This window comes from Nomascus leucogenys, chromosome 4 (assembly GCF_006542625.1).
Source record: "Nomascus leucogenys isolate Asia chromosome 4, Asia_NLE_v1, whole genome shotgun sequence".
Classification (NCBI taxonomy): Eukaryota; Metazoa; Chordata; class Mammalia; order Primates; family Hylobatidae; genus Nomascus; species Nomascus leucogenys.
The window spans coordinates 126,830,713-126,850,706 of record NC_044384.1 but is presented as its reverse complement, the minus strand read 5'-3'; the positions used below and the strand labels follow the sequence as shown (position 1 = coordinate 126,850,706).

Here is a 19,994-nt window from a genome sequence, read left to right as displayed (position 1 = left end):
GAGGTGTTTGTTTGTGCATGTGTGCATATGATAAGGAATAAACTATAGATAGTATTTGTTAAAATAGGATTAGGAAAAATAAAAATTGGATAAAACATGCAGATCAGCAAGACAAACGTAAGTTGAGATATGTAAGCCACAAGTTTCTTCATTGTGATGAGCTGGACCATGAATTTGCCTTCTGTTTTTTTTTTTTTTTAATCTCTAAATCACGATTGTCTCAGAAGATCTGAGACAGATGTCAATGATTTGCACATTGTCCACTGTTCAGTAATTTTCAAATAACTAGAATAAAATAAGCTATTCGATACAATTCAATATTTCTTAACTGCTAAAAAAAATACTTCAAGACCCTTCACTGCCTTAAATGAATGAGTAGTAACTGGAAAAATAGCTTTAATAGACAGAAGGCACTGTCTGACAAATAGCAAATAACTGTTTGCTTTTAGCACATAAAGCGGTAAGATGGTATCACAGAGGGTTTTTAAGTTCCTTTAAATTATGTTGCCATAAAAGATTTTTTAAATAAAAAATATTGCTTCTTAGAATAATTTCAATAAAATCAATTGAATGATTTTAGTGGTGGCTCATGCCTGTTAATTCCAGAACTTTGGGAGGCTGAGGTGTGCAGATCACAAGGTCAGGAGATCGAGACCATCCTGGCCAACATGGTGAAACCCTGTCCCTACTAAAATTGCAAAAATTAGCTGGGTGTGGTGGCATGCACCTGTAATCCCGGCTAAGGCACGAGAATCCCTTGAACCTAGGAGGTGGAGGTTGCAGTGAGCCAAGGTTGCACCACTGTACTCCAGCTTGACGACAGAGCAAGATTCTGTCGCAAAAAAAGAAAAGAAAAAAAAAAAAAGATTTAAACCACTATACCAATATCATTTAATTTCTGGTAAGCACTGACCAGCAGACAGTACAAGATTATCACAGATTATCTTCTTGCAAAAGCCTCAAATGCAGGTATTCTGGGTTGCTACAGGTAGATCTGCCTTCTGTGCAAATTTAATGTGTCTGAGCAAGGGAGATGAGCCCTATTATCAAGCACATCTACATCTATCAGAAACACCTTCCAGGGAGTATATCAGATTATTAGGACTGACTGTCATGATGGAAAAGCTACAGTATGGTTCTCAGGACAGTCAAGGTTCTTAGGTCCTAATTCCAGACTCCCCTGATTTGCTATTTGGAAAAGATCCTTAAGTTCACAGCAGAACTCAGTTTCTCAACTCAATAAAAATAGCACTGCACAAGAAGAGCTGCCAGTACATAAAGACTTCAAAGTCCTTTGAAATTAGGACAGTAGGGACCAAACAACATTAGCATTGAGCATAGATCACTATTCTAGCTGTCAGTTGGCCAGGTTCCTGAGAGGAAGATATGGAAATATATTACTTGTGACTCAGTGATTTGGGTACTCCCCCCCACTTGTTTAAATGCCAAAATTGACTAACAAGTTTGGGAACTCAAATTGGAGAGTGAACATTTTAAATCAGAAACTCACTGGTCTAAATATATTCAACTCCCCTACTACTTGGATACAAGAGATTCTTGAGTGAATCTCACTGGAATTTATGTTTTTGGAATTTATATTAATGGAATTTATATTAATGTTTCACATTAATATACATGGGCTATAGAAATCACAAACAATCACCTCCTCAGATATAAAATAACTATTTTTAGGGGCCATATGAGAGACTCCAATAGGTATATCCATCTCATCACAGTGGAGACAATTTCAGAATCCTTTTGTATTAATATGTTGTCTCATAGGTCACTGGGCTGCATGCTAAACTGAAAAATGTCTAGCAGGGCCAGATACATAGTAGATACATAAATATTTGTAGACTGAATGAGGAATCAAATCAAAGAATCAAAATGACTTTAAATAAAGCAAGGAGTTAACTTGCCATCCATTGCTCAACGAGCTTTGACACTAGAACAAGACCTTCAAGCAAAACAGACAGCTGTGATCTGAACATATGATGCAACGCAGGCAGCAAACGCACACTCTGGACAAATCCAAGTCCAAATATGACACTTAATACCAACCCAGAAGGGAAAGAGAAGCACTGCCCTTTCTACCCTTCCATTCATTCTTCCAACAGTGTTTCACCTGTGCCCATGTACCAAGCTCTTTGCTAGGCTATGGGGAGTCAAAGATGAATAAACCCACGCATCGTGCCTCATCACAACTTAGAGGTGGGAACAGAAATGGAAACAAACTACCCTGCAGGATGATAAGAGCTATATAAAGCCCAAAGCATCAGGGGCTACATGTTCAGGGGTGTTTATGGCCATAGGGTCATTTTCAAGTACCTCGTTGTCCTGTCCTCTCAAATTGCTCTAATTAAAAGTTGGCTGAGACACTAGATATTTGGGAAAATTAGCTTACAGAGTGTGGTAACCACTCATTCCTCTAGGTTTCCTGAGCTTTATTTCTGCATTGGGATTCATCACCAGAATCTCCACTGATAGGCCATAGTAGCTCAGGCCCCCAACAATAAACATACTGGGTTACTTTTCATTATTATGTCTTCTGCATTTTTTTTTCCATTCCAGAGTTGGTAAAAGACAAGATCATATAAAGAACCTGACTTCGCTTTATGTAGAATTGAAGTTCAAGTATCATCCATGATACAATTTGATATTTCATACGAGTATATACTAGTTGGCAAGCGTCATGGCAGGCACTCTACATGTGTCATCCTTACAAGTTTAATGCATGCCACCTCCAGACCCCCTTTTTTCTGTTAACTTGGCTACTACTAAGAAGCTCAGAGCCAAATTAAATACTCTAAAGCAGTAAGCACTTAGGATTGTAGTTTAATTATCTTCCCTCCTCTACAAGATTTTGATCTTTCTTCCCCTCCCATTTTTAAGTCTGATTTTGTGAAATTTTTACTATGCATTTACTCAGACACACATATGAAAGTCGATACTCTAGACACAAAAACAAATCACCATAATCTTCAATTATAATTTCCTTTTGCTCTCAATTGGCAAGAGTTTCCATGAATAACTAATTCGAAGATGACTCCTTTGATATTATGCTCTGGTCACTTGAAAACTCAAATAATGCAATATTTCCCACCATCATTTGGTTCAGAATACTTTTATGAGGCGGCAAAAGAGGGCAAAAAGAGGCTGGCTGACTTAACTAATAACATATGATAACTATCAGGTTATTTTCAAATCTATCACCAAGACCTATTTATTTCTATCTTGTGTTGGATCCTGACCATTACATTTTGCCCCCTCACCAACCACCACTTTCGCAGCCCAAATTGTACCACCATGCACTGGTTGGTCCACTTAGGGCTGCCATTGCCAGAGTCACTGCCAGGACCTGCTGAATGAGAAGACACTGCTATCACCCAGTGAAGTCTAGTCCCTGGAATTTCACTCTTAGCATTGGCAATGCTTCTGGAACTCATATTCTGCTGAAATTCAGGGAGTTGAAGGTCAATGTCTTCCAGGGATCAAGATAACATGTCAGAAAAATTCTGCTGCTGAGGATTTCCATGTATTCAAGGCAAATGCCCTTAGGAGGAACTCGCAGAAATAACTCTTTGCATTGTCACTACACAGAATGGAAGGCCAGCTTTTATTTCAAAAAGAAAGAGAGAGAGAGAGAAAAATAAAGAGTGAACCATATAAGCATGGCATGTGTGCAACACACACATACACACATACACACAGAATAGATCTTGGCATGTCCAACTGGCACCCACTTAGGATGTGTAGTCAGGTATTTCTGAGAACATAATATTTGGGCACAATCATTAGTTTATTCACCAAAGATTTATCCAGCACCTACTGCGTGCCAAGTATTGTTCTAGATGCTGGAAAATAAGAGTGAGTGAGGCAGTCAAGAGTCCTGTGCTCATGGATTCTATATTCTAGGCAAGGAGACAGGTGATCAATAAGCATCAATTGAAATGAACAATTCAGATTGCAAATACAATAAAGGAAAGAAAAATAAGAACAAAACAAACAAACAAACAGAAAAACCAGTGTGATGGGTCTGAAAAGGAATGAGGGACCGCCTTTGCTCAAGTGGTCAGGGAACGGCTTTCTAAGAAGGTGATACATAATTTTACACTAGAATGAGAAGACCCGGCTGAAGAAACCAATCACCTTTACTCTGATTTCCATCAAAAAGATGGGCTTACTAAAAAAAGAAACATGCAATACCATTTGTGGCTCCACACAACTCATGCTTTAAACAACTGCAAAAACCCCAGGAAAGGAAAGGAATCCACAACTTTCTCTGCTTTTAAGGCGATTTTAAGAAATCACCTTTCCCAAAGATAATGGATTAAAAAGAAGGTGTCTTAATTCATCTCTAATTATGGCAGAATTTACTACAAAGAAACTGAAAGGAGAGACATGGAATATTCATTCCTCTTCGTAATGTCAGTTGCTTTATGTAACAATATTCCAATGTCAATAAAAGTGTACCTTTGCATTGTAATGCCAACAGGAATTATTTCACTTTAAAAAACCAGTTCTGTAGCTATACTCAGTATTATTCACTTTCACTGGCTATAAAATAAAGCCAAACTGTATTTACTAGCAGATGGTCTCATTTCCAATATATAATAAACCTCTGAGATCAGGTAAAAATAGATTCTGTTAGTATTTCTTTAACATGCTCAAATAATAAATGATCGTTCACCAATGTCTTTGTATAAAATACTCCAAACAAATCACTTGGTACTGAATTTCTGTTTGACTCAATTAAAACACTTAGCCACCTGGCATGAAAACATCCTAAAAACATCAACTGCTTAAAATACTTTGCACTGAAACACGTTTTTCATTGTTTCCTAGCCTCTGACTGATTTCGGAATTAGAAAGAATTAAGCAGAAGTGAATTGGGGAGCAGTTCAGTCACTGAATATTCAGAATGAATCATGAACACATATACTAAAATGCAATTTTTATTTCTTTGCAGTGCAGTGCATGCTATACATTCTTACAATTTAAATAAGCATACTAAACTAAGGCCAAGTAATGTGAAGATTGCCCAACAGGTCTACATTACCTAATACATTTATCATTATATAAACTGCTGTGCTTGATATTAACACTGTGCAAGGAATGCTTAATTTCTTGAACTTCCAAACAGGTCTTTAAAACTGAATCTCACTAGCACCCAAGACCAATAACGTGCTGAGGAAGAAGGTATTTCAAATATATTTACTGATTACACAGTGTTTGAATCTTCAAAAATTCTAAATTTATGTGGAGAAAGGAGAATGGAGAATCTGAACTTGGCTGTTCAGGCAAACTCTTTCCTTTCTTTGACTCACTTTATGAATTGTTATGTTTCTAGATCCTTCTTTTAAAATTTTCCATTTGGGGAAACTTGTACATTTAAAAAAAATTGATCTCATTTCCTCCCTCCCCCTCCTTAAAATAAATAAGAAGGCTTAAGAATTAGCACTAATAATAATCCCACAATGGTCATTGGGAAATCCTCCCCCAAAGTGACAACTGCCGCTAAGAAGGGCAAAATCCACTAAGAATGAAAATTCCCCCAAATGAGTCCTTCTCCGAGGGGGTGGAGGTCACACAGCTGGCACAACTGGTATCACAACCAACTCGAGGCGACCCAGAGGAAGATGCTGCGCCAAGAGAAGCAAAGCGAAGGAGCGCGACCCAGGAGGCTAGCGAAATCCCCGCCAAGCCCCCAGGAGGCGGAGAGAAGCCCAGTCGCCAGGCACCGGCCACGGCGCACGCCAACATTCAGGATAATTCTCCTTTCCAAGCCCCGGAGTTCCGGGGCAGGCGAAAAAGGGGGGATGGGAGACCCACAGTCCCTTTAACCCTCCCCCCTGGCCTGCCAACCTTTTCCGAACCCCCATGTCACACAACTTCCTCATCATGGAAACTTCCACTGGGTTCGGCGCTGAGGATGCCAAACTCCATTTCACAAGAACATGTCAACAGCTGGGCTTGGGGTTTGAGGAACAGAGCCGCTGCCATTGGAACAGAGCCTGGCCACCCTGTTCCACCACTGTCCACGCCGTAGCTCCCAGCCTGCCGCCGCGCGGTGCCCGAACACGAGAGGGCACCTCCTCCCAGATCCGGGGCGCAGAAGCCCCGCGGAGGCAGGTAATCAGGCTGATACACCCCCACCACCCACGCTCACCCGCCTGCCCGCCCGCGCGCGCTCGGCTTAGCCGCCCGCACCCCTCCGGGTTCTTGCGACACTCCGTCACCATCCCGCCCACCCTGTGGACAGTTGGAACTGTCGCCCCCTCCTCCTCTCACCCCGCTGCCTCCGCGCGGTCCTCTAGCCAAATTACCAGTGCCCTGGAGCCGGTTGGGTTGAGCGCCCCTGCCCGGGGAAGGTAGCCTGCGGGCTCTTGCCCCGAGCCCGCGGAGCAGGAGGTCTCTTTTCCAAGCGCACTCACATTATTCATGCAAAGTTAATCCCCGCCGCGTCACGGCCGCCCGCCCGAGGATGTGCGCCTTCCTTGGCCAAGCCCCGCAGTCTCCACCCTCCTCCGCCCCCTCCTCCCGGCGGCGGGGTCCCGGGGAGCGCCGGCGACTGGGCGTCGCGCGAGTCCTGCAAAATGTCAACTCCTTGGGCGAAGAGAGGCGGCCGCAGCCAGGGCCGCGCCGCACCTCCCCGGTCTCTCCACTTTTATAGGCGTAGGAAGCGAGTGTGGCTGGGGTACCAGAGTCCCCGCCTCTCCGGGTCCCCCGCGTGCCCGGCCCGCCCCGGCCCGGCCCGCTCCCCGGGCGCTGTCTTACTCCGGGCCCGGGGCGCCTGCCCCGCGCCGCGTCTGCGAACCGGTGACCTGGTTTCCCCTCCAGCCCTTACGGCTGTCCGACTTGCGCCGCGGTGGCGGCGGCGGCCAAGAACAGGCAAACCCGGCTCCGCCAGGGGCGCAGCGAGGAAATGGCCTCCTGGCCGCACACCCCGCCGCCGCCGCCGCCGCCGCCGCCCCGGGCTGCCCAGCCGGTACTGACGCCCCCTGCCAGGCTCCGGGTCAGCGCTCTGACGCGTTCACAGCACCAGGCTTGCCGACCCCGACCCCGACCCCGAGTCCTACGCACTCGCGGTCCCCCGGCCGGCCGCCTCCGCACCTGCCTCCCCAGGTGTGGGCCCTCCCCCTCTTCCTAATCCCGGCCGTGCCCTCCCGGGGTGGTGACGGTTCTGTGGGTTTGGTGGCCGCGCGTCCACCCACCGGATTGCCTGCGCGCATAGGTGCGGGTTTGGGCGTCATTACTCTAGTTGGAGAAGAGGAAAGAATGGGGAACGAGTGACACCAGGACCGGAGGGCGAGTCTTCCAGGAGCACGTCCCGGCCTTCTTTGCCCGGCCCGACCGGCGCGACCCGTGCCGCCGCGCTCCTCCCTCCGCTCCCAAACCACTTGTGGCGCGTGTCGGGAAGACAGGGCGCTCTGGCTCTTCCTGGGGCCTCCGCTGGTCCGGCCATCTGGCGGCTCTCTTAACCACCACTGCCACCCCAAGAATGGAAGTTTGGGACGTGCCTGGCTTGCCCGTAAGGAGGACACCCTCGCCCCCACCGCCATTATGCATATCGTGGGAGAGGTGCGTACAGGGCTGAGACACTCCTCAGGTCCCAGAACGGCCGCCCTATTAATTTGTCTTTGCCCTGGAAATGTATAGATAAAACCAGGAAGACAAAAATAATATATACTCTTCAAGAGATCTTTCCCGGGCAAATATAAGTCTCTCAAATGCCTCCGACCTTAAGTCCTGGAGACCAGGAAGAGACTTGCTTTCTGAGCTAGAAGGATACTTGGAAAATACCGAGTCCTCACACAGCTAAAAGGTAGTCAGTAAGGAACTATAGTTGCAACAAAACTACTTTGACAACAGAGTACAATTAATTTCTTATAGGCAATATTAAAATAATTCCGACATCATAATTTAATATTTACATCTATTCGTGTAACACGCAATATAATAGAGTTATGACGATATGGATCCTCAGCTGCCTGACAATGTATAGGTTATTTATTGGAGGGTTCTCTAGATTTCCAGCCAGTGACATGTATGTTTTATTCTCGCTTCTTCTGAGCGTCCCAGGGAAAGGGGTGAGAGGCCCCCCCACCCCTGCTGACAGCATTAACAACCACCCCCCTGGATGAGCAGGGTTTCACCGATGCACTTTTAAGAAAGTTGCAGGCCCCAGAGACGCCATTTCCCTTTGGTCCTCGGTGAGAAATCCGTGCTTTCTTCTCTACTCTTAATAAGGCTGCACCATAGGACTTGCAGGCTTCTGTAGTTGGAGAGCTGTTCTCCTTTGCAGGGAAGTTCCTGGGCTTTGCTCCAAAGCTGCCCCGGAATGTTTTGGTTGGTTTGGAGAAAAGCTGTGGCGTCTACACCACTTGTTCCAAGCAGGCGGCCCCCTGGTGGCTAACTGGGGGTGAAAAAGCTGGCCACTGAGGAAGAAGTCTGGCGCAGGTAGGCCCCAACAGTTGACACCCTAGTCTTCGGGTCTTCTTCACAGCGTGCGAACAACTTAGTATTACCGCGGGGGGAGTGGGGGGGTGAGGTGAAGCAAATGTTCCTTCAACACGGTGGATCATAGGCCTCTCGGCCTACTGGAACTTTTAATTTTTTTTCTCTTCTTGTGTATAACTTGGAGCTAAATTCTTTAAGAAGGAGACATACAGAGGACAAAATGAAATGTAAAAAAAAAGCTGTTGCTTCTCTTTGTTCAAGGGCTTTGTCTTTCTGATTTTGCCTAGAAAATTCAGAAATGAGCCAATTAAAGCATGAAATAAATAAAGGGTGTGGCATTATTCAAACAATTCATGAGACTGTGGTGGTAACAATGTTATATAACAATGGGGGAGGGCAGTTTTACTGCAATGTTAATGATAACGTGAACTACTAGGGTTCCATTTTGAACAGGACCTCTGAGGGCTGTCCTACAGGCTGCATGATGATAGTAAAGAAGGGTTACCAAGAGATCATGGCATTTATTTTTCTGGTTTTACACAAGATAGGACAATGGAGGAGAATGTCGTGATGACCTGATTGAAGGAAGAACACTTATTCAAACTTTAGATTATGTGGTCATGTATTCCAGCTGACTTGAGAGGGCACACCAAGGCTGTTTCCAGGACCCATTCCCATATTTCACCATAGACATTCTCATTACCAGGATCTATACCTTTAAGCTGATGACTCAGTTCAAGAAAGCAATTCATTCATATATTTATTTATTTAGCAACTACTAGGGTAAGAAAGTGAATGAAACAGAACCTCATAGGGCTCAGATTGGGCAGAAGTGAGGCCAGTGGTACAAGTGCAGGATCTGAGCCTGTCTTTATTTAAAATTTTGATATATTGTTCATCATGAATAATTGTTGCATTAATTTTGATTTTTAAAATAGTGCATTAAAATATTTCTCCTGATTTACTGAGGCTTTTTTTTTTCTTTTTTGACATCCCCTTAAATTTCACACCAGGGATGAGTGCCTCACTTGCCTAAACCTAGTCCCTGCCCTGCTATGCCCTCAGTGTTACCAGAGTCTTTTCAGAGAAGCAAAGTTCAAGTTAGAATGTCCTAGATGTCAAGATAATTAATATATAGTAAAGGATTTGGGGTCAGGGAGTTAGAGACGTGGGCATGAGGGGAGGGAAAAATCAGGGAAGATTTCATGGAAAGTGGTGGCACTTGAACCAATCCATCGAAGATGGACCACATTTTGCCAGGGAGTATTGGGACTGGAACCACTGGTATTGTTTTACTTATTCAGCTACTTCTCAAGCTGGCTGTGCAGCCACCTGACCTAGCCCTGGAGATTCTGATTCTGTCTGTTCATTGTTAGTTCTTGGAACTTATTTTTTCTATGAGGGCCCCAGTGATTCTGGTCCATAGCAGCTGGATAAGAACTCCAACCCTTCAGGAAAGACAGCTTCTTGGACAAGATGACAGGGTCAAAATTATCTAATTCAAGTACACTCTAATTCACAGCACAAAACTTTTTATTTCATATCTTGGTATATGCCTGTTTTTACCAACACTCTGCCTTTGGCTTACTTTTGAATAAGGGAGACCGGAAAGGAAAAGGAACTATAGGTTGCCCTATCTTTCTCTTTCCTTCTATGTCATCATTTTCAAACTAAGTGGTTACAGAGAAGTATTAACATAAGAAAAAACAGAGAAAGTTTCCTTGGTTATTACCTTCTTTTTGCATCCAAATCAGGTTCTGGTTGGAATGGAAAGCATGGCAAACCCCATTTTGGGGTTGTCGATGTCCTCACTTAGTCATTGATGTGACATGCTCACCTCATACTCAATTTGAGTTTTGCAGAACTCCCACACATTGTGTGCCCACAGGGATTCTGTGCTCATGGGGCATCAAGAATGCTATGTGGGAGTGGAACAAGTAAAGAATGGCAGCAGCTATGCATGTTATCTGTATTTCCTCTGTTCATGCACATGCTCCATTGTCCCATCAGCCTTCACTTACAAAAGTTCAAAGATAAAATTATTAGGAATTTCATTATGGTGACAACAGAGCATTAAATGAAGTGCCAGGCCCCAAGCACCAAGCCCTTCCCAGCATGGGTTGTATGCAACTGCCCAGATCACATGCCCATGAAGCTGGCCATGGGGAAAGAACTTGATCCTTTATTGTGGTAGAAACCTAGGGCATGTTGGAGATGCAGTACACATGCTGGCATGGCTAGTTATAGCAAGGAGTACATAACATAGCTAACATGTATTAGACATGTATTATGTTTCTGGTACTGTCCTAAATATTTCATACATCTTTTAAAGTTTGCCAGAGGACCCTGTGAAACAGTATTATTATGTACTTCATTTTCCAGATGTTAAAACTTAGGAAGGATAAAACTTAGGAAGATCAAATAATCTGCTCAAGCTCAGGCCTGGGTAATGGGTGACAGAGGGTATACTCTTAACCAGCTCATCATGCTACCTATATGCAACACAAGGAGTTATTGGATAGACACATGAGGCTGGAAAAGGTGAGCATGTTCTGGCAGTCATGAGACATCTCTCTAGCCCTTCACTTAAGGAACTAGGGTGCACTGGGACGATCAAAAGAGCCCTAAAGAAAACATGTTATGTCATTGGCTAGAAAACTCCCTAATCACATTCTCTTCCCTTGTTTTCTAACTAGAGGTAGAAGATTCTGAGGCCCTGGGCGGGAACTAGTAAGCCACAATCTGGAAGAGTATTTTATCACCATGTGGAGGAGGACTAGAGCATTCATGTTGAACTATTACCGAGATTAACTAATCAACTTCTTTTGTGTTGAGTCACTGAAAGGCAAGTGTTAAATTGTTGCAGTAATTGGTGCTCCCTTAACACACCTGTCAGCCAGGCCAAACTCTATCACAGTATAAATAATCTTTTCCTTAAATAAATACAGGTAAAAGAATAAAATAGACCTAAGTGCGTTAATATGAATATAGGCTCAAAGCAAAATGTTGGGCTAAAAATGTTCAGAGTGATAATTTTTTTAAGTCGATGTGTAATTTATGTACAGTAAAATAGATAAAACCTAAATGTTCAGTTCAATGAATTTTTACATGTTCACATCCCTGTCTAATCACCTCCCAGAACAAGATAGAAAATACTTCATATAAATGGAATCATACAGTGTGTTTTCTCTTGTGTCTGGTTTCTTTCCCTCAATGTTTTTGAGATGAATCCACACTATTGTGTGGATTAGAAAGTTGTTCTCTTAAAATTTCTGTTTGACATCACATTATATGAATATGCCACAATTTGTTTATTAATTCTCCAATTAATGGACATTTGGGTTGTTTCCAATTTGGGATTATGACAAATGAAGCAGCTATGAACATTCTTGAACAATTATTTTTGTGGTACGTGCACTGATATCTCCTGGGCATATTCATAGGAGTGAAATTGATGGTCATATGTTTATCTGAGTTATTCTATTAAAGCTCTCTGAGGTACTAGCACAATTATGAACAACTAGAAAATGGTCAGTTACCACTTGCTGACTTCTGTTCATTCTTACAGTTTTCACAAATAAAATATTCAAAGTTATATGGAGTCTAACTTGAGTGAGCAAATATTCTTCAGTATCACAAATAGAAAATCCTCAAAATGATCAATATTCAAAACTACTGTTGCCTTATGTAGCAATTACAAACTCTGCTTGCAGCTGCAAATCATTTTTATGAACTAAGCTACATATTAAAGCCTATGTAAAAATGAAGATGCTGATAAATTAAAGTATATCAAGAAAAAGGTGAATGGCTGAAAGGAAGGTAAGAATACCAAAACACTTCTAGATTAAATCTTACTTTTCAGCTGTTTGAAAGATAGGTTTAAGACATGCTGAGTAATTGCTAATTGGACTGTAATACCCTATGTTCATTATGGGCGCACAGAAGTACAGGACATTGTTAAATTCTTTGTCAATCACAGAGGAAATCTAGTGGTTCAAGACACATCTTCCCAAAACATGCCAATTAAGTGTCCTTCCTTTTTGAGTTATGCTTATATGCATCAAAGATAGAAATGTAATTGTTAAAAATTTGGGGAAAATATCCTTTTATAAAGGAAAGGAATGAGGTAAATATTACTCATTTTCATGGAATAAACTTTAATATATCTAGATATAACAACACATATAATAAAATGCTATGATTATGGGCTATTTTCAGATCCTTAAAATCCCTGAATGAGTCATATCTGAAGTGACAGTCATAACTTCAGATTTGCTTGCCTTTGTCAGTTATTTTAAATGAAATTCTCAATTTGAGGGCAAGATGGGTCTTAGTGACACCTCCTATTTTCATATATTATAGCTCTCTTTCACAAATAAATTTGCCTTATCCTGTTTACAAAGTATTGTGTAAAATGCTAGTCATAGCTCCTACAGACACAACTGTAGAACATATTTTGTACTTCTATAAATGATACATTTGAGGCAAACAAATCTACAGCTAGTACAAGGAAGGACTGAGTTTTCATTGTGCAGATTTAGAACAAAACCCTGCAATGTAGTTCATACATTGAATAATGAATAACAATAATTTTAGTTCCAGGTTTGTGTCCTTTCTAATCATGTGATTTGAGCATGTTATTTAGCTTCTCTAAGCCTCAGTTTCCACAACTGTAGAAATGAAGAAAACCATCATACCTACCTGATAGGGATGGTATGAGGAATCTGTGGTAATAAATGGATAATGCTACACACGGTGCCTGGCACACAGTAGGTGGCTCATTAATGTGATCCGTCATTATTATTTTGGAAAAATATAATTTATGGTATTTGAAAACACAAAAATGGCAAAGGCAAAATTTTTATCTTGAAAGATACTTTTTTCCTAAATCAATTATTCAATAAATATTTACAAATATTTGTAACAATACAACTGCCTATTACCTGGGCAGACAATTCTAGGCTGTAGAGAGAGAAGAGTGGGCGAGAAAATAAAAATCTTTCACGTTGTGTTGCTTACTTGTCATTGAACAGGATGCAAATTCTTTGAAAGAGAAGGAGCACTCCTATCTTTGGCAAGGATTGAGCACAAACCCAAACACATGGCTGAATTCAGACTTGCAGAAATAATGTCTCTGGAGACAGACTCTTTTGCCCGTCTGTGAGTTCAAGCCCTTAACAGTGTTTTTTTGGAGGAAATTACTCAGTTCTTAGAGAGAACTTTTAGTGAATATTTTCCCTGTAGCATTTCCTAACTGATACTAATCTCTTAGGTTTGAATGCCCTTCTCTAACATCCAGCTTCGAGAATGCCAGGAATTTTTTTTTTTTCCAATACAGGAAAAACTACTCTAGAGTCATCTAGAGATTTCCAAATGTTGGATTTGGAGCCAATCTGATTTGAGCCATGCTCATAATTACTTGTGTGCCCTTGCCTTTGTCATTTCTTCCCTGGTTCTCCTGTACACATGCATAAATGCAAAGACCAAGTAATGCCTAAAATCCGTCTCAGCTCTTAACATTCTAAAAGTCAGTGCAATTCTACCCCCATTCAATGATCAGATAAAGATGTTTATTTTCTGGAGTGCTCCCTATTCCATCTTAACAATATTTTTGTGTTCATTATTAGCTAAATGAAGAAACTTGGGAATGTATGGATTTAAGTTCCATTCCTAAAAGCAGCTTCTTTGGGGAAGGCAGAAAAGCAGCTTCTTTGTTTTTCTGATGATTTTAATGCATTTTTTGTTAGACAGGTAAGTCAAATGACAGGATAATTTTATTCATTAGTTTGGATAAACCACAGATTGAATTTACCATCACTTTTGCTTTAATTAATTTAAATCAAAATTAATTAATTTAATTTAAAGCAAAAGATTTACCATCACTTTGGCTTTAATTAATGGCCAGAGGATCTGTAAATTCAGGTCATAAAATGTTCTTTGCTGGTATTTCTTTCAATGATTCCTACTCATACCCATTCATGAAATTTGAAATATCATAATAAAGTATGATCCTTCATATGAGGACATTTGAGATTTCTGAAGGTGATGATGGACATTTTCTGTAGCTTACTTTTCTTTAACCCCTTTATCTATGACCATAAAAAAATGATATTGATTCACACTGTTGGATTGATTGACATGAACATGTCCCTGCCAGGAAGTGTCTCACTCTTATCATTTGTATGCCTCCTCCTGGATTCTTTCTCTAGGCCTCAATGTGGTATCTGAAAAAAGGCTCTGTGGCTGCTGAGGTTAGAGGAAACACAGGCAGTGAGAATTGATGTTGAGTCAGTCACATTATTGCCCTAAGATCCATCAGCTAACTTCCTTGTGCCCCAGCTTTTTTTTTAAACATGTAAAATGAAGAGATTCCCCCTTGCTAAGGAGATTAACTACAATCATAGTTTTAAAATGTTGAGCAAATTGCCTGGATCTTGGGTGATCAGTAAAAATTAGTTTTCCTTTTCTTCTCACAAAGCTCCTTTTCCTTTACTTCTTGCTGAGTAAAGCCATGCAGTTTTATGATTGATGGTAAAAATGAAGTGCACCTAAGAGACAGGCAGAGACCTGAGACTAAATTTCCTCAAGAGAGACAGTGATAGGAAGATTATGAGCTTGTCTCCAATCCCCTGCTCCATGATTTACTACGTACTTGCAAGAGCTTGGAAAATCAGGTTGCCTATCCAAAGAAAGACCATGTGAAGGGAAACAAAAAGAAATGTTTTCTGAGTGTTCATTTCTCTGTTTTCTCATCTGTAGTATGGGTAGATAGTTTCTGTCTTTCCTGCATCAGGAAATTAAATTATGAAAATCTAATGAGGTAAAGAATGTGAAAAACATCTCCCAAATGTAGACATTCTAAAAAACAAAATCCATTTTTATCTGGGAAAACCCACAAATACGAAAGGAGCCACGTTGAAATAATGCGTCTTAACCTGAAAAATCACAGATCCTCCTACAAACCAGAAGCAAGACTGTGAATTTAAGTTACATCAGTTCTGGTGTCAGAATCAAAACCAGTAGACCTCAACAAGTGAAATGTGACAGATGAGCAGTTTCCTCTTATGACTTTTGGCTACTGACTTAACCCAAACTCCTTAATTCTCAAAGTTCCCTTTTAAGAAAAAAGAAAAAAAAAACTGTTTCTAAATGTGAGTCAGGAAAATAATTCAGCTGAAAGCTGGACCCTGGACCCTAGTAGGTGCTATAAGCCATAACTTATGAAAGATAGTCACTCATAATTCATGCTGTAATGGGTGACAAGGACTATGGCTCGCTAACATAGCAATGGGTATTAGGAAAACCAGTCCTTGCTATTCCTCCAGCACAAGTTCAATTCTGCCTCAAGGCCTTTGCATGCACTGTAGTCTCTACTGTAGCTCTCTTCCCAGATTCTCACATGGCTTCTCCCTCACTTCAGTGAGGTCTCGGATGGTCAGAGAGACCTTACCTTACCATTTTATCCAATAGAACAACCTCTTATCATTCTTTAGCCCACTGGTTATCCAAACATGGTCCTCCCTCTAGCAGTATCGGCATCACCTGGGAATTTGTTTGAAATGAAAATTCTAATTCCCCACTTAAGAATACTGAATCAGAAACCTTGGGGGATGGGGCCTAGAAATCTAGATTTTAACAAATCTTCCATGTGATTCTGATGCAAGCTGAAGTTTAAGAACCACTACTTTAGCTGTTTACTCTGTTTTACTACACAGTCCTTATTACCAGCTGACATTATATTAGCTATTTGTTTCTTCTCAGATTTATTGTGCAGCTCCAACTGCTGGAATACAAGCTCTGTATTGGAGCTTAATTATGAGAGGGAATGTAGAGTCGCTATATTAAAGACTATACTAGAGGATAAAGACTTGTTCATTAAGGCATCCCTAACACTCTTCAAAATAGTACCTGGCATAGTGGTGGCCCCCAAAAAGGATTTTGAGATGAATTAATGATTTGCCACTACAGCATTGCTACAGCCCATCAGAAACAAAATATAATGCAGAACATGAGTATCGATGCAGCATCTAAATTTCTATCTAGGTTACAGGAACAGATGACCTAGAAGGCTTTCGGGGCAGGAATTATATCTTTCATTTTATCAAATTTTACCAAGTTAGATTTGTTAAAGGTCCTGCAGTTTGCAAATGCTACACTTAGGGCCAGGACTCAAATCTCAAAGTTCTTGTACAGACCATTTACCATTACATTCAGAGTAGGGTTTCAGCAATGACTATAATGTTAAGAGCATGATGTCAAGAGGTCATGACATCATGGAAAAATGATGTCACATACTGACAGGTTGGGGCTTACCTTCATTTGGTGTCACAAACATAGGGAAAAATAGATTGCAGCTAAATTATACAGGGTATATGTGCATAGAACCGTTGTGCAGGGTGTAGTCATCACAGAAAAGGGAAGGACACATGCTTTGATAATCTCAGTACAGTTGACGGTCAATACACTTTGAGTTGGTAGTTTGGGAAAGATGGGGCTTTAACATATTTTCAGCAGTTTTGTGTGTGTGTGTGTGTGTGTGTTTATTTACTTTGTGGATTCTCATTATCTTTAATTTGCTAATTTGTTTTGCAAATTCCTAAGTTGAAAATGCTTTAGAATGCAGTGATTCCCAAGCTTTGGATCAGAAAGTCTCTTTTTATACCTTGAACAACCTTAGGAAACTAGTGAGTTCCACAGACACTGCTGAACTCACACAATTTATAGACATTTGACTTGCCTCCTTGAGAAAACAGACAGTAGTATGCTATGTGTGACTGTTACCAGTTAGCTTTTGCTGCATAACAAAACCACTCCAAAAATTAGTCGCTTAAAATGGAAATCACTTGTTTTTCATGAATCTGTAAGTTAGCTAGACAGTTCATTAATTTGAGATTGGAAAATCTATGGTCATCTCACTTACATGTCTGATGGTTGGCAGACCAGTCAGCCTTGGGGGCCTTCAGCTGGAATAGATCAGCTTTTTTCCTCATTGTCTTTTATCTTCCAGCAGAGTAGTCAGGGGTTCTTCACACAGTGGCCTCAGGGCCCAAATATCAGCAAGAGAGTGAGCTCTAAAGAAAATGCACTATTCAAGTCTCTGCTTACGTCACATTTACTAAAATTCTATTGGCCGAAACAAGCCACATGTAGAATGTCCAGCTTCAAGAGAAGGAAAGATAGGCTCCACCTCTTCAGGGAAGGATCTGCAACGTCATGTTGCTAGGATATGTTTAGAGGCAGAAGCCAAACATCTGGCTTGAGAAGTTTAAATGAGAGCAACCATAGGCCCCTTTTATTCCTCTCTTGGAATTGAGTAACATCTTCAAAGGGATCCTCAACTGTCGCTAGTTCTTTGCTCAGCTTAAGGGATTCATCACTATACCAGGAATTTTTCTGTCTCAAGATTAGCTATAGTGCTTCAGAGATTTGTACAAAAAGCTAAGAGCAAAGGCCTCTGTGTATGTGGAGTTGTGAAGTGGACTTGGAAAAATGATGTCGCATACTGACAGATTGGGGCTTACCTTCATTTGATGCCACAAACATAGGGAAAAATAGACTGCGGCCAAATTATACAGTGTATATATGCATAGAACAATTGTGCAGGGTGTAGTCACCTTATCACAGAAAAGGGAAGGACACATGCTTTGATAATCTCAGTACAGTTGACAGTCAATACACCTTGAGTGGGTAGCTTTTATCTCACCCACACAACGTTTACTGAGGGCAAATTGTCAGATGCCAGGGTCTGAAAATGTCATGGTAGAGAAAGCAAAATTATCTCTTCCTTTGTGGGCCTTTGAGTCAAATGAGATAGAAATACAACTAAACGTATATCAAGACAGCCTGGGCAACAGAGTGAGACTCTGTCTAAAAAAAAAGTATATCAAGAGACATATAAAGATACATATGTACATATATAATACATCTATATATATATATATAAATGGAGGAAAAAAAGAATGTGATAGATAAGAGAAGGTAATGTATGAAGGTATTTAATTTACATGAAATAGTCATGGAAGGCCTCTCTGAGAAAGTAACATTTCAGTTAGGAGTCAAGGTATGAATAGAATATATTATTATATATTTGGTGTATATATTAACAACTAATACATCATTTATATATTGTCCACATATGTGATATATATTAATGATTAATATACATTATGTGCATATATACATTATATATAATGTGTATATATACACACGTATTCATATACATTATACATACACACACATATATAAATACACACACAAACATACACACATACACACACGTATATAAATGAAATAGAAACTGGGAGTAAATCAGAAAGGATAGGCTAAAGCAACAGGTAACACATAATTAAATGATGAGAGAATACACCAGAATGTGGCCTGAAAAAGAAGAGAACTAACATTCAAATCATTGTGAAAAATATAAAACCCTTTATCCTGAAGCCCCATCAATGTTTCCCCATTTTTTCCCTTTTATAATATTGCTGGATTTGAGTGAAACATAGTTTAGAAGAACAACTGCTTTGAACTATCATCCTGTTCTAGAGGCTGTGATCTCTCAGCAGAATAAAATGTGGAAGGATTGCATAGACTCTGTCAAGTTAAAGATCACATTTAACCATTAGTTGATGCACTATTGGAAAAGAGGAGAACACATTTCATGGTGTTTGGTGATGCCACATTCAGATTTTACAGTTTATTAAAGTTAGGAATAACAAATACAACAATGTTTAGAATGAACACGTGGTCATGATTCACTGTAATGTAATAGTCCACGCATGTGTACTTCCTAATGACATGCGGAACACAAAGGAACAAAACGTTTCCTCTCTTCTTGTATCCTAGGTTGAGTTCCTCCTTTAGGGTTGCTTTATTTCCACCTTTGAAAAGGATCTTGATCCAGCGTGTAAAGTTCAGACTGCCTCCCTCATTTTCATTTGTATTTGTATTGAAAACAGAGTTGTGGGCCCAGGTTTCTCAGTCTTAGCACTATTGACATTCTGGGCTGAGTAATTCCTTATTGTGAGAGCTGTGTTCTGCACTGCAGGAAGTCGAGCAGCACCCCTGGTCTCGACCCACTAGATACCAGTAGAACACACTTCCCCTGACCCCCTCAGGTTGAGGCAACCAAAAATGGCTCCACAAATGTCCCCAGGGGCCAGAATCATCCCCAATTGAGAACTTTCTGTTCTACCTTCCACTGCCAGAAAATTTGAATTTTGTTGCTGCTGCTTAAATAATTTTCTAGATTAAGAATCTGCTGTCTGGCATGTTTTAGCACCTTATAGAGAATAGAGAAAAACATGGAGCTTATTAATAACATCTATTACTTAATACATTTCTATCCTAAAACAATTCAAATCAGAACCTTAATGTTTTCCTCAAAATAGATGAAAAGAAAAAAATTCTGAAGCATGACATTTCAAGTAATATATTTCTCACAAATTGCCCAATAGACAGAAATAAATGTACCAAAAATAAGGTTATTTTTATAAATATTGCTGCAAAGAAAAAAAAAGTGCATTTATTAATTATGA

General features: G+C 40.7%; 1 protein-coding gene and 1 long non-coding RNA gene across 5 annotated transcripts in view; one reads left to right on the top strand and one right to left on the bottom strand.

Annotated features, from left to right (window-relative positions):
- Positions 1 to 7,554, bottom strand: part of THRB (thyroid hormone receptor beta) — a 386,080-nt gene extending 378,526 nt beyond the window's left edge. For 2 of the 4 annotated variants that reach the window (XM_003256767.3, XM_003256766.3), the window contains exon 1: positions 6,292 to 6,680. The gene's annotated coding sequence lies outside the window, so the exon portion shown is untranslated. Of the gene's footprint in view, positions 1 to 6,291; positions 6,681 to 6,777 lie in introns of those variants that run through there. The other 2 variants (XM_030812255.1, XM_030812256.1) reach the window with 2 other exon arrangements.
- Positions 5,729 to 11,641, top strand: LOC105738180. Its single transcript, XR_001113941.2, has 2 exons — positions 5,729 to 6,132; positions 11,159 to 11,641. It is a non-coding gene; the product is annotated as an uncharacterized LOC105738180 (long non-coding RNA).
- Positions 11,642 to 19,994: the final 8,353 nt, after the last annotated feature.